Source organism: Amia ocellicauda, chromosome 8, assembly GCF_036373705.1.
Source record: "Amia ocellicauda isolate fAmiCal2 chromosome 8, fAmiCal2.hap1, whole genome shotgun sequence".
Lineage (NCBI taxonomy): Eukaryota > Metazoa > Chordata > Actinopteri > Amiiformes > Amiidae > Amia > Amia ocellicauda.
This window is the reverse complement of record NC_089857.1, coordinates 17,569,539-17,585,898: the sequence shown is the minus strand read 5'-3', so window position 1 is coordinate 17,585,898 and position 16,360 is coordinate 17,569,539. Positions and strand designations below refer to the sequence as shown.

Below are 16,360 nucleotides of genomic sequence, written 5' to 3'. Positions count from 1 at the left end.
CCACATCCCTTTAGGTATCAAACTGCCCCCTTGACTCACAGTGGTGATGACAGGGTGGTCTTTACTTGCTGTCAAGAATAGTCCACAGGGCTACGACAACTAGTGGATTTAACTGATCCTCTAGTGTGTACCAGTTGTCGAACAGATTCAAGCACATGATAGGAAACAAACAGCAGTCAGATGGTAGATTTGTCACTCAACTTATTTTAAATGATAGATTAAGTGCCAATACATAAAAAATATCATCCACATCAAATGTTAATGTTTGAATATTTAATCTAAACTATTATACTGCATTGTGGAAAGACAGGACGCTGCACATTTATGCATTCAACTATTTGCATATAAACCTAATAAAATACCTTTCCAATTATGTGCACTAACAACAGAACCGCAACTCTATGGTTAACACAAAAATGTAAACTATGCCCAATCTGAAAGTACATCTGTTTTTGCTAACCCAGTACACATGTAACTCCAACCCTAACATAACATGTTTACTCTGAAATACTAAATATAATCTTGAGACAATAAGAATTGTGTAACTCAACCTCCTCTGATCTGCAGGTTACACTCATAACAAAGAATCCAGAGGACATTTATCCCAAAGCATAAGCTAAATATATATGTATCTCTCTACCTTATCCATTTTTTTCAATGTACCTGTTCTGCTTTCAAAGAGGGCAATTCATCTTCCCAACTGCCTGCACGTTTCTATTTCAGACATTTGCAGTTTGTTTTCCTCACCACAGAGGTGATAACCCTTGTCACGTTAACCTACTTAAGTAGCGTATCAGAGAGAGGATTTAGAGCACTACAATGCCAGTGGAAAAATCGATGCCAAGCCTGGACAATAATCACTACACACTCCAGCAATGTGCCTGTTTTTCAAGGAAGAGGGCCAGCGCTCTTATTTTTAACTGGTGTTTTCACACCTGGTAGTCCCTGCCCGGTCGGCCGCAGGAAGGCCAGCTCTCTGCGCGGGGGCTCGACCCACAGCCCCATGTACGGTGCTGCTCACAATGAACGCCGGAGAATGCCACCCCCAGCAGGTGTGGGGGTCACTGGAAAGAGCACTGTCTGCTCGGGCTACCAAATATAGAACCGCTACTGTTGGGCTCTTCCTTCTTCCCCTGCTCTCACGCGCTCCCTACTCTGCCTGCGCTTCCAGTCAGCTCCAATGACAAGAGATTACGATCGGTATCATCCATTTACCAGAAAACATGTGTTTCAGGTCACCTGCCTACTGTGTCCTTTTTAGAAGACTAAGACAAACAGCACAGGGACTCACAGACTGTTTATATGAAGAGACACAAGCCCTATCTATCCAGGAATCTTCACTGAAGTTCAGGACTCCATGTTGTACTTTATAACCCTTGTGGTTCTGTTCTTCATTATTGCATTTGAGTATATATACATATTTTCAGAGACACTAATCTAGACAGGTGTATTATTTCTGTTCACAAAGTCACACTGTAGCTTCTCTTACTTGGTTTGGGAGACAGTTCATGAAAAACAGTGACGAAAGCTCTGCCTCTGAAACAGAGACCATGATCACACACTTTCGTATCTGTCGAACACCTGCTGCCCACAGACAGATTAGTATTACAACTCAACAATCGGGAAGCAAAGGAGATTAACCTTGTCCTTCCTGGAAATGATCAAGACCCTGAATACCCTTTTCAACTGTAAGTCTAGATTATTTTTCCTGAAACTTAAAACTACAAAATGTTTGACTTTGCTGTAGAAGCTAGGTGAAAAATAAGTTATTCTTGCAGAACTCAATTGACAGCATATAGAGCTACTGTTTTATATTCCCAATAATGGTTTTCATGCAAATTGGTCTTCCTAGAACGGTGCTGAATTTATTAAGTACAATTTGGGCTGCCTTTTTAATTTAATTTTATGTTGTGGCATTTATTTTTGACCTTTTAATGTGCTACTATGTCGAGAATACAATTAAAAGTAACAAAACGCTTTTAACTGTTGTTCCCGTTAGGTTTGATAGGGATTTCAAAAGGAGTTCGTAGAAGATGTTAATAGAATGCAAACAAATCTGGAGGTCTGTGTTTAAAATCTGTAAGAAATTATTTTATAAGTAGATTGAAATAAATTTGTAACATATATGAATAGCAAATATAACTTCCAATTGCATAAAATATTTACATTGCACTTTCTAAGATTTAACTTATCTTTTTTGCTGTAGTTATAAATATTCATAAATATTATGCCACTTCAGTTGATTTTTTCAAAGTTACATTATTAAACACACATTTAATCGTGGATTTTGTCTAACACTGTTTGAAACCTGTCTTACCCCTACAAAACTTTTACATAGGATATAGGCCTAATTAGTTTAGTTATAAGAAGAAGGAAAATAATTGCTTAATTAAACTAAGTACACAAATTATACAATTCTAAATAAACTTTCATATGCATGTTGAGAATGGACTTCCCCTATAGTTTTTCCTTTTTTTCTACACCTCTGCATGTATGGCACACACCTCTTCTTACATTTCCTACAGTAAAGCCAAAATCCATAAGGTTCTACATTAAAAAAGTATTTCCCATCCTGGTGTAGATTAATGGTGTTTTCATTTTAAAGCTTTCCAATTAATGTTTAATATTTAACCTACTAGATTTATGATTTTACAACTATATTTATAGGAACCTCCTTTAGGGAAGCTACAGACGATTTTTACAACTTGTTCTGGATGGCAGCAAATTGAATTTTCAAAGAAAAATAAACTTTAAGCAAAAAGCTAATGGAAAACGTATTCCTCCCGTGCAAGTTTTCCACATGTACCCTTCCTGAGTAGCTGTGCTGAAAGATCTTTTGTGCATCTGTCAGAAAGTAGTAGGGATACTGTGATATCTTAAAGCTTACTAAAGCATGTGAATATCAAGCCTCATTGGGACAGAATTATCAAGAAAACTCTTTTTTTTTTTTTTTGTCCTCCATGTTTTGTACAAACACCACGTGCCTAGCACATTTGATGGTTCAAAACTGTCTCTCAGTTGCCAAAATGGATGCTGAAAGACATGTTTTACATGGAAAGGTTAAAGGATACCTTACCATACAGAAAGGTCCCAGAAGATTTCATTGAGGCCTCATAAAGGTACACAACACCTCAACACGCACTGTCACATGACTAAAGGCTCATGGCAGAGCCGAGGATTATGGGGATTTGGGGAAGGTTTTCAGAGCTTTTTGCCACAGATCAAAATGTGGTTAGATTTAGCACCAAAATCAAGAGATTCTTCATCAGGGACAAAATAGTAGGGGCATGCTCTACACAACAAAATGCATCCTATTTTCTAGCTCACACAGTGCCTTGGTGTGCTAATCTGCATTGTATTTGCCACAAATATTGCTTAGACTGTAATTGCTGTGGAGCAAAGAAAAAAAAAAAGAAACAGAAAAGTCCTATCTCCACTCCTTTCTAAACTCAATCGTTTGCTGCTAGGGCTTTTAAATAAGAGAATATTAAAGTCTCTATAACTTCCTTCTTTCCTCTCTTCAATAATATTTATATTGAAATCATAATTTAATTTATGGTTGCAGTAGCCTTTAGAGAGGGACCTAAGGGAGCTATTTAACCTACAATCACAATGGCTCATACAGCTCACCGCTTGATTTATGTGACAAAACAAACCAACCGGCAAGTCTAGAAAATAAAACATTTGCAAAGTTCAGATTTTCCATTCACCTACCGTTGCCCAGTGCAAGGTGTTTTCCTTCAGATGCAATCACCTTTTGTCATAACCTTCTTAGCGTGACTGCCTTTCCTTTACCTAAACCTGCTGAAAAAGAAAGAAACGCTATATGAGAGATCTGTTACAGAATACAAATCTTGCATATGCTATACATAAGTTATTCTAAACGTGAATGAAAGAAAAAGAAAGAACATTGTTCCCACATGGTACTGTGCACATACAAAGGCAAGAGAATGGGATGTACACCTCTGTACAAACATTATAAGTGCTCAGACAAAGCCAAACATATTAGCCCTCTGGAAAGTGCTGTGTTTGCACTAAAAACAATGTTGCCCTATATGATGTGTGAGCAGCAGATTGAGTTACTGGGCATAAAAAAGAAAGATTATATTACTGAAATTAAATGAGATATGACACAGGATTCTTGGAGATGAGATTATCAGGGCTCCTGTTTTTCAAAGCTTACCCTTCTGGAAATGACATACATAAACAAGTAAACTAAAGATCTACCATTTACATTTGATGGATCACGATTCACAGCAGTTGTAAAAATGCAAACTTAGGGAAAAAAAAAAAAAAAAAAAATCTGAATCATTACAATATTATGTTAGGTTAAGTCATTTAAAAACAAAAGTATAAAAATAAAATAAATCTGCGCCAGAGGTTTATTTGCACTTCTATTGACACAATGCCTTTACTCTAATGTTTATAATTATAAGTAAACCATTGGATTGGAGTACAGGGTGGAGTCATGTTTTATGTACTTAAAACAGTTCATAATTTACATGATTTAAACCAGAATGACCAACAGACCGGCAGTTCAGTTTTTAAGTCAGTGTTTCTGGCAGGGTGAAAAGTCCATTGGCGATGTTGCAGAGTAATCAGTCAATTGGACAGTTGGTCTGCTAATTAGGAGAAACACAATCATTGTTATGGTCATGCCCTTTTATTACGGGTACTGAAATCTAACTGGAAAGTTAACTAACACTAACATCAAAAGTGACTACAAGTCACAGTGATATTTCTATAAAAAACAGATGCATGTGGAGACTCATCAATAACAAATCAAATCATCAACCATAACAACGGTCAAGAAGAACATCTGTATCCAAGGTTTCAGTAGAAAAGTATATATTTGTGTACTTGAATTAATAAATCAAGCTTTAATCAGTGAAGGGGAGGAGACGGGTTGAAGAAGGATGTTTAAGTCTTGAGACATGGATTGTGTATGTGTGCCATGCAGAGGGTAAAAGGGCAAGACAAAGATTGAAGTGCCTTTGAACGGGGATATGGTAGGTGCCAAGGTGCCATCTCTAACTGGAAGTACTCAAATATTAAATATGTAAGATTTCTATGTGAATTGTGTGTCTTCTCCTACTGTTTACCCCCAAAGTCTGTTCCCCACTCTCAAACTGAAGAAATTCTCAACTTCCAGCTCACAACAGTTTGATTTTGATGCCCAACAGACTTTCAGTTGGTTCAAATTGTGTCCATGAACAGTTAACAGGCTGATCATAAAATTTTAAATCCTGTCTTAAAGCAGCTCTGTGAAGGATAAGAAGGCGGTAACATTAAAAAAGGACCTAATTACATTTTCCTAATTACTTTTTTTTTTTTTTATCACACCTGTACAACTGTAATAATATAACACTTTTTTAATATAGGGGCTGCACTTCGTGTTTTTGTTATTGCCCAGTTTATTTTCAGTTGTTTTATTTCAAACGCACCTAATAAAGATCTCCAGCTTACAAAAACCCCAGTCATGCAGAGCGAGCCATTAAGCATGCTTCAGTGACCATGGCAAATCGTGTGTCCTCCGCATCGCGCCCTACTGATATTGCATGAAATAACAGCATGAAAACATAAAAAGGGGAATCTATGGAACAGCTGTAGGCGGCCACAGGTGGTTCTTTATTACGGTGAATGATCTACTCATTTTTCATCATTTATGAGAAAATAACAATTCTCAGGTATAAATCAAAGCAGAGTCACATCAATTCCAGTACGATTCATGTTTTCAAAATGTAAATCTAATAGCTGACAAAGCTCCGAACGTCTTCCTCTTGCCAGAACCTTCACAAGATTTTTTCCCCTCGTTTGTGAACTTTCAGTGCTCCTGACACTGGACGTCCACAACTTAATTAAATTATGTAACATCCTTTTCATTAATCTACTTTGACAAACCACATTACTTTGCAGAGTAAAGCAGAAAGTCAGAGACATTCCATATTCACAATGGGGGTTTTGTCTCCACCGTTTCTGAATAAAAAAAAAAAAAAGTTTTTTAAGCCAAATATTAGCATGTTGTACTGATAATCTCAATTTAATCTATAACACAGCATGTGGGGAAAACAACAACAAAAACACGTACAGTATGTTCTTATAATGCACTTTTGTCCTCAGTTCAGGTCCCCGCATTATTACACTGATATTTTGCAAACTGTTAGGAATACCAGGAAGGCAATTTGGACAACAGGACTGATAGGTTCATCATAACTGAATTATTAGCAGGGTGGAACAAACAAAGCTTTGAACAAATTTTAATTGAAGCATCCAAAATACATAAGAGAATGCTGACATGGACAAATTACTCTCTTAAGATTTAAGATGCAGAATCACTGGACTCATTCACGATCTGTATTGATGGGAGTCGAAGATCAAATTCTGGTCCAACAATCCTGCTCTCACCTGTAACTTTTCATATATTTGAATGAATCTTAATGATAATTAAAGAATATCCTTTGTATACATCAGAATGAAACACAGCAGTCAAAGAGATCGAGAAACAGACCTGTTGCTATTGCGTCTTATGAATCAGGCCTTGAGTGCTGTTTATTTAATGGAGAAGAGGAAGTGACAATGACAATTACAAACCCGTCAGGCAGCGAGGCAGAACTTGGGAAAACATCATTAGAAGATTTCTGCAGGAAGGAGTTTGCTGAGCAATCAAAACAAGCCTCCTAGGTTTGCTGTATTTGCTCAGGTCAGACTCATTCAGGTGAGCTCAGACAGCATCTAGGGAGGCATCATTGAGCAGCTATGGCTTTAAGTGTAGTTAAATAATTACTCAACAGAATCTTTTGTACTTGTATTTATCATTTTTGAATGATGACTACAAAGCATGCAGTTATTGGTGATAACACTAAGGAAAAGGATTTCAAGGAGGCCATAAGCATTATATAACTTGCACATGGCTTTTAATATGTATGTCCAATATTTAAGTGGCAATGAGAATGTTAGCAGATGTTAGTTAAAAGAAATAGTAATACATTCTAAAGGCTTTTATTTATTCCCATGTTAACTTCATCATGTGTCAAAATGATCAAATGGGTATGTATTTTTCTTTTTCTCTCTGATTCAATAGTCTTAGTACTCCAGTAGATTGTTCAGGACCCCTATCCAAACACACATCTTTGCCTGTGGAGAAGCCATAAAATAGGTTCACATCCAGTTACATGTTGCTTTTAATTATTTTGTTGAGTATATATGTTTAATAAATAAGACACTGAACAGAAATAAGGTACTATATGAGTTCAAAGAATGTAACGAACAACGAACAAGGGTGGGATTCATTAGATCTTGTTGAGGTTCAAGTGAAAAACATTGAGTGCATTCATGGCTGCCCACCTGCTGTCCACTCATCAGTTTTTATGGTTGACTCAGCTGTAACTGTTCATAAATTGCACACATGCACAAATTGTTTTGGTGTTTTTTTTTTGTTTTGTTTTTTAATGATAATTTTCCCACCTTTCTGATTTACAAAAGTTCAGCTAAATAAGTTGTGTAGTTGTTCTTTTACTTGCCTAAAGGAATGTAGACCACCCAGCATCTCACAATTAAGGTAAGCTCAATTGCACATCTGTTTCATTAACTGCCACCTTAAACACTTGTATTGTAATGGTTAAAAATAGAGAATAAATGTGTGCTTTTTATAACACTAATTCAGTAAACTGTGGTTGTGCACGTTTTAAGAGGTTTCTTTATTAACATAACAAGGAGATCAAACATATAGGTCGGTGTGCGTGTTTTTGTGTTTCTTTCTTCAATTATATGAGCATTTCAATTAAGGATATATGTATTTACAGGATTTGGCAAAGATGATGGAAAAGCCATTGTTTTTTTTTTTTTCTTATTAACATTTGTGCAAGATAGCATTAATATCCACTGAACATCTATATATACTATGTAATTAAAACATAATGCTGGGATCAATAAAATAGATAGATGGGTCTCGTGAAACAGACACAGCCAGGCAGGGAAACCGTGCTAAATTCTGATAACTTATGTTTGTCTCTAATTATAATAATACCTAAATGTGCAACAACACATGTCTTAGCTAACTGTAGCAACACAACCCTACCCCTAATGGAAGTCTGTGTTAAGTGGAGAATCCAACCCTAGCTTTTAGTTTAAAAGAGGTGAGCCCTACAGTTACATTAAGCATTACAGTATCATGCATTTTTTTCTTTTCAACAAGCACACAAAATGTGAACCACAAGACACTTCTACCAGATCATTAAAACTAAAGAAAAGATCATGTCACAAGTCAGTAAAAGTAACTCAATCTTCCTATTACACACTCAAGATAGTGTAGTGAGGTTCTCTTAAGAAAAGTCTTTCAAGAAAATCAAAGCGATTTGAGAGCAAACTACCAAAATTGTATTTGACTTATCTTACCACACTCCTGATGAGTATCAACTGCAAACAGCCCCTTAGGAAATACAGAGAGGAGTTGACGGGTTTATCAGTGAAAGAATAACATCTGTTGTCCTCCTATATCTTAATAGGAGTGTGAGATTAACTGACAAGTGAATAAGGATAGCTGCAACTAATTTATCTCTGCTGTGCTTCATTAGATGAAAGACAAATTTTTGTGACAAGAATACGATGCATTTTGGCTAATCTTTTTCACACTTTTTTTGCTCCCATGCAAAAAATAATGGAGATAAGGGGAGCTTTTTTACATTTATTTCCAAACATCCAAACTAGGTATTTGTAATAGACAACAAATATTTGTGTACACTGTGTTGAGACTGATATTTGGCCTCAAGCAATGGCAGGAGCAGTGGTAGGGGAACAACAGAGGACATATCCATATTAACTGCAGCTGGACTACAGCCAGTGGCAAGTACACACCAGCAACACTGTTCAGTCACTGCGTCTCTCACAACATGGCAACTAAGAGTTATAAGGAATCATTTGCCTTCCAAAAATATTTGATATTTAGTTTCCTTTAACCGGTGTTAAACCCAGTTATGTGATCTCTTGGTTTACACTTCCCAATTTTATAAAGTTTCAGCAGCTACCTTTGTAACCTTTTTTGTTTGTATTAAAAATGGTATTAATGTTTTTTTTTTTCTGGAGATCCACGTTAGAATCAAACTTCATGTTTTTCTACATTAAAAAAAGAAGAGTAAATGAACATCAGTGCCTTGGATGTCCTTGGTTTATATACTTAAAAAACATTCACTTTTTCAGTGATGTAGAGCTATGGAGGAATGGGTTAATCTCGGCAGAAATTACGTCAATCAATACTTTGAAGTTTTTTTTGGTCTCCCCTCCACAACTTCTGTTAATGCATCTTCATACAGAAGGCTTGAGTCTGTTTCAACAATGCCGTCTGCAGCTCAATAAATAATGGAAACGCTATCCATCTCCGATACATTTAGAGCTGTAATATCACTCCTTCATTTACTGTAAAGATGCATCAGAGTGGGCATTAGTCTTTCTGACACTGACGCATGTGTGGTATTAAACACCATTAAAGTTTGTCTCAGTTGTAAAGGTGGGCACCGGTCCAATGATAGCTACAGGGCCGAGCTCAGCAGCAGCTGCGAGAGAGACATTTGAGTAAAACGTTTCTCACACGCACTGTATCTTGGTCTGGTTTTATTCACTGGACAGGAAGACTGATTCCATATTGGTGAAATTAATAACAATATAACAATAATACTAATTATACAAATATTAATACTAATATCCTGGAGAAGATAAAAGAATGATACAGAGAGGAAATATGTATTAAACAAGCCTTGAACCCTGGTTATTAAAGCTATAGATGCCCTAGAAAAGCAGAAGATGCATGGAGGAGTAACAAAAAAAACAATGGAAGAGAAGGGCAAAAAATGAGTTCGTGACAACATTGCATAGACTAATGACAATACACTGGAAAGATAAGAATAGAGCACAGCTGCACAAAGGAAATATGCGGAAATATATTAACAGATAATAAATTACAAATAATAAGACTTCTCACAAGATGGAAAAGTGTAATGAAGAGGTTTGGAGTTGGAGAAGGACAAGACTTTGTGGCAGACAGGCATCAACCTGCTGTGGATCAACAAGGTTTCACAGTGGAGATGACGACAGCGACATGCTTGTCATAAAAACCTAAAGTTTTCCTCAATGCAGCATTCAAACGTTTAAAATGCTGGGCCTAATTTTCATCAATTAGGTGCAGCAATAAATCAAGGCCTGTGTCAAGGTTTCAATTTGCCGCTTGAGTTAAACTGCAGAAAGGAGTGGAGGTTTTATCCTGGAACAAAATCTGACATTTTTGGCAAACAAAGTGTACTGCTTGTAAAACAGTTGCCATATGGATATATTTATTTATTTATTTGTATGAGTGTTGAAATTGGAAAATCTTTCGAAATAATAAAAAGGGATTGTCATCCAAAACTTAACTAGTCAAACTACTTTATAATACTTTGTGCTCTTAGTCTCAAAGATCAAAGCTTCACATTTTAGCATGGCCAGCATCTGAATAAAAACATTTTGACAAAAAGGTTGGCTTTGTTGGATTAACTATGCAAATCGGCTCATTTGTATCGAGCTGGCATTGCATAGGAGCGTCCAAAGGCCTTGGTGACTATCAGGAAAATACCCAATTTAAATACAATTAAAGCTGCTTGCATGGAAGAACACGGATAAAACTTCAAAGGACCGATGCCAACAACTCACCCAAAGCTATAAATAAATATTTGCATGCTGTCTTGAAAGCCAAAGGAGGGCACACTAGGTACTAAAATAGTATGTGACACTTAGTCAAAATATTACATATGTAGTTATATTGCTTACATTTTATTTCTCTTGTTTCTGGTGGGGGGTGGGTGAGGGTTGGAAGTGTTTTTCACCTTTACCGCATTGCATATGACTTGTATTTTATGCAGTGGGTAGCCACTAAACATTAAACTATCCTCTTGTTCCAAACACCTTAGGCTGTTGACTCGTTCATGACAGAAAATGTCCATAATTCTACACCAGCCAAATCTGTAGTTTCTCTCTGCCAGCGAGACCTGAAGGATCCAATGCCATCCCTTACCCTTCTCTCCCGTGAGCAGCCAAAAAGGAGTCAAAATAGAAAAGACTGGTGATCATTGTCTCTTCAGCTGGGCTTTAGCCAAATTCCAAATTCCTGACAACCTATAACAATGTCCCATTTGTCAGCTGTACAATTCAATAAGATAAGAATGCATTAGAAGAGTACACTCCAATTACGCCGATCGCTATCAGCTGGTATAGCATTAGATGCTGCTAAGGTTGTCACACAGATAACTTGTTCCTGGTTCTTTAAATACATCCATCTGATCTTAGGATAATTAGTGCCCATCTCTTGGTAGCTTTCAGCTACAGATACACAGATTTCATACCTAATGGTCTGATAAGACATCAAAATACATGAAAGGCACAGAAGTGGACAACAAAATAGGATTAGGAAAACAATACCCACAGAAAGCTGTTTCTAAGGAACTGCGGATGAACCAAGGATGCCCAAACACAATATGAATACTCAATTTATAGATGGACAACTTTATGAATCCCCCTGTACATCTGTAAAGACTCTTTAATTATGCATGTATTATTATTTTGTATTATTATTATAAAGAAATTGCAAAAAGGTCAATTGATCACATATGCAAGAAAGGTTATATTGTATACAAGTAATAATTGATGGCTGCTTTTTATCTATTAAAATGCTTTTTAGTCTCTTGACAAAACCGAAAACTGCCATTAAGAGACATGTTTGGAATTTCAGAGCAGCCAGTGGGTCAAGATGTTGATTCTGTTTGAGGCATAATCCCAGTGTTTAATTTGTGCCAGAGCTCGCTTCTCAATTTGAGACTGTTTTGCTCCAGGACCTCAAAGCAGATTTGGTTTCTCGCTTCACTGATTGGGTAATTTCCTTCTGCTTGAAGGTTAGAAGTATTTTAAAGAAGAAAACGGGATGGAGTAATACTGAAGTTTATAAACATTGCAGAAGCAGCCAAGACTTTCATTGTGAAACTGTGAAATATTGGTAAACTATACCGATCAAGTACAGTGCGAATGCTGTGAACACTGTGCAATGCATTCATAATGTGTGCACACTGCGCTCTGGCACCTCATGGTTTACAAATTAAGCACTGCATAATCCTATGTGTAATGTAACATCTGGTACAAATGTAGTCGCAGATTACATCTATCAGCTACTGTATATTATGATGAAATGTTACCTTCAATTAAACCAAATTATATATATATTTTCCCCCCTCAATCATCTAACCTCTTTTTAATTTAATTTTCATTTTTCCTGTGTCTGACTATGCTACAACAAGAATTAACTAATGTCCTAAATCATTATTCATTTCACAGAGTGCAAATGCACAACATTTAAATTCTAACCAGGTACTAATCTACATCATCTCCATATTAAAGGTATTGCTATGGAGGGATTTCAGATGTAAGCCTTTAAGTGCTGTGCTGTAGGACATACAAATGACTGCAGAGCAGTAGATAATGCAGGCCTATTTGCAGACAAACTGGCTCCAACAGTACTGTAAAGATTACTTGCCTACCCTTGAACAAATTATAAAGAATAAGCAACCGTGGACATGACATTCACTCCGTGGGAATTGCACTGGGGGTAATTTATCTGTTATGGTTATTCAAAGGCAATCTGCTACTCAGGATTTTGATACAAGAATGTTTTCAGAGATTAATGTAAGCTTAGTATAACACCGGTGTAATACGTTTCTCTCACTGTAGCTGTTATCATAATCTACCTAATTCAATCTGGGATTAGTGTAACTTTTCCACACACATACCAAGTGCTGCTTCAGGACAAGAGCACATGTGCAGGAAGAAAACTGGGGTGAGGGAGGGCTTTTTGGGAGAAGCACTGCTTTAAGATGCATTTTTATTTTCTGTTCCTTTGCGAAGGTCCAATTGAAAGGTTTCTGAAAATACTAATGTTTTAAAACTGGTGAAAAAAGTAAGCTATTTTGTATATATTGAAATAAATTAACCATTTTCTAATTAATCAGTAATGCATTCAGGAAAATTATTCCAAACATAAACACACACAGCTATATTCAATGAGTTTCATCAATTACACTAAAAAGTACAACGGGAATGGCTTCATGATGTTGATATCCTATCCTGAAGGTGACAACATTTGCCCTATCAATGCTAAATGCCTTAGTTTGAGTTGAAAACAGATTAAAAATAGTCACAAAAGGTTTACAATGAACTTGCTCTAACCTTGCAGCACATGGAGTCGAGAACATCCTTTTCAGTAGGGTGCTACACTCACTTGTACGTCCTGTCTGTACATTTTTATTAAATGACGAATGACGAATCTTAGGGCACTTTCCTTCCCTATAGAAGTTGGCACTGCATTTCAAGATGTTCCCCAAATGGTGTTTAGTCTATTTTTGCTTCTGTTTACGAAAAGACTACATATCATATTTTCTCTATAAACAAAAACTGAAACGTCTTACCGTGCTAATGGAATATTTAAAATAAAGCAAAATGTACACGTTATGTTGGGGTTTGTCTCTCCTAGGACCTGTTGATAATTGAATAATAATAATAGAGACAAACTGAATAAATTGTCAATTATACACAACCTTTTATTTTTATTTTTTTGGTTAATTAACCTCATCAGAATATTTGCCAGGGGCTCCAAAGTGGCTCAGTGAATGAATCTCTCTGCTCGAGTTTCTACTACAGTGCCGCTAATGACACACTGAGAATCACACAGGGAATCTTTTTCCATCTTCAGGCAGCCAGTGGTGAAAAGCAGTCGAGGGAAATTCCACTGTCAACCACAAAAACCTCAAAGCATCACGGAGGTTTAGGCACCCTATTGTTCATTAGCTAGATTTACAATGACAGGAGGGTTAACCCTGCCCTCCCCCATAATCTGTCCTAATCTGCATACTTTATATATACGGCTTGGTTCTTGAGCAATATCGGTTGCAAAGCCTGACTCGTTGCTTTTGTTCTGTGATCTGTAGATTATGTGTCTGCGCAGGTCAGATTCTCCTGTTGGTTTATATGCCACATTAATCTTCTCGGCCACACCGGACAAGATTCACCACACTGGGTATATATTGGGCATAAAACAGGGGTCGTAAATAAAATCTGCAACAGGTGACCAAGGCATAACATTCCCTTAGGCTCTGCTACATATATGAAAGTCAAGCCTAGAAAGAAAGAATGCATGTTGTTCATTCTGAATTGAATTGGTAATATTATCATAGGCCTTTAGTCTGTAGAGCATAGAAGGGCACGTGGTGAATTTCTTCAATGAAATCCCACTCCTGGATTCAGAAGGATCCTCCCAGTCGCTGGCTATGCATGTAGGTTTTCGGTGTCCAGCTGTACGTGAGGTAATAATGATGTTTGTGTATATCAGCAGTGGCATGCTGGTTTAGCAAAGCAAAAAAGAAAAGAGTGGATTGTTTTCAGATGGATATACAGTGAGGGAAAAAAGTATTTGATCCCCTGCTAATTTTGTACGTTTGCCCACTGACAAGGAAATGATCCGTCTATAATTTTAATGGTAGGTGTATTTTAACAGTGAGAGACAGAATAACAACAAAAAAATCCAGAAAAACGCATTTCAAAAAAGTTATAAATTGATTTGCATGTTAATGAGGGAAATAAGTATTTGACCCCTTCGACTTAGTACTTGGTGGCAAAACCCTTGTTGGCAATCACAGAGGTCAGACGTTTCTTGTAGTTGGCCACCAGGTTTGCACACATCTCAGGAGGGATTTTGTCCCACTCCTCTTTGCAGATCCTCTCCAAGTCATTAAGGTTTCGAGGCTGACGTTTGGCAACTCGAACCTTCAGCTCCCTCCACAGATTTTCTATGGGATTAAGGTCTGGAGACTGGCTAGGCCACTCCAGGACCTTAATGTGCTTCTTCTTGAGCCACTCCTTTGTTGCCTTGGCTGTGTGTTTTGGGTCATTGTCATGCTGGAATACCCATCCACGACCCATTTTCAATGCCCTGGCTGAGGGAAGGAGGTTCTCACCCAAGATTTGACGGTACATGGCCCCGTCCATCGTCCCTTTGATGCGGTGCAGTTGTCCTGTCCCCTTAGCAGAAAAACACCCCCAAAGCATAATGTTTCCACCTCCATGTTTGACGGTGGGGATGGTGTTCTTGGGGTCATTCCTCCTCCTCCAAACACGGCGAGTTGAGTTGATGCCAAAGAGCTTGATTTTGGTCTCATCTGACCACAACACTTTCACCCAGTTCTCCTCTGAATCATTCAGATGTTCATGGGCAAACTTCAGACGGGCCTGTACATGTGCTTTCTTGAGCAGGGGGACCTTGCGGGCGCTGCAGGATTTCAGTCCTTCATGGCGTAGTGTGTTACCAATTGTTTTCTTGGTGAATATGGTCCCAGCTGCCTTGAGATCATTAACAAGATCCTCCCGTGTAGTTCTGGGCTGATTCCTCACCGTTCTCATGATCATTGAAACTCCACGAGGTGAGATCTTGCATGGAGCCCCAGACCGAGGGAGACTGACAGTTATTTTGTGTTTCTTCCATTTGCGAATAATCGCACCAACTGTTGTCACCTTCTCACCAAGCTGCTTGGCGATGGTCTTGTAGCCCATTCCAGCCTTGTGTAGGTCTACAATCTTGTCCCTGACATCCTTGGACAGCTCTTTGGTCTTGGCCATGGTGGAGAGTTTGGAATCTGATTGATTGATTGCTTCTGTGGACAGGTGTCTTTTATACAGGTAACGAGCTGAGATTAGGAGCACTCCCTTTAAGAGAGTGCTCCTAATCTCAGCTCGTTACCTGTATAAAAGGCACCTGGGAGCCAGAAATCTTGCTGATTGATAGGGGATCAAATACTTATTTCCCTCATTAACATGCAAATCAATGTATAACTTTTTTAAATTAATTTTTCTGGATTTTTTTTTTTTGTTATTCTGTCTCTCACTGTTAAAATACACCTACCATTAAAATTATAGACTGATCATTTTTTCCCTCACTGTAGCTGCATGACAAAATAATGTATAGATTATATCTGAACGTTCCTGAAGATGATTCTTCCCTGAAAACAGAGAGGAAACCAAACCTACTTAGACTTTTTGGTCTTGCTGGAATACACAAAATCAGTTTACTGTCCAAACTACAGCTCAAATCATCCAGCACACTTATCATAAGCATGTGACAAACAGTGCAGTAATTCTATTTTCTGTGTAATATGAATATGATATCTGAGAATATTTGAAATTGATTTAAGATATGTCTTGTTTTGTTTGAATGAATCCTTTGTCTTTAGAACTCAAGATTCTAAAGCAAACTGAAGTATTCTGAAGTATCTGTTATACTGGAGATATCACCAGAGAAGAA

At 37.4% G+C, this 16,360-nt stretch overlaps 1 protein-coding gene across 1 annotated transcript in view; it reads right to left on the bottom strand.

Annotated features, from left to right (window-relative positions):
* The window catches only part of LOC136755550 (bone morphogenetic protein receptor type-1B), a 121,228-nt gene that overhangs the window by 50,350 nt on the left and 54,518 nt on the right, over nucleotides 1-16,360 (bottom strand). The window contains exon 4 of the mRNA XM_066712238.1: nucleotides 3,715-3,804. The gene's annotated coding sequence lies outside the window, so the exon portion shown is untranslated. The remainder of the gene's footprint in view (nucleotides 1-3,714; nucleotides 3,805-16,360) is intronic.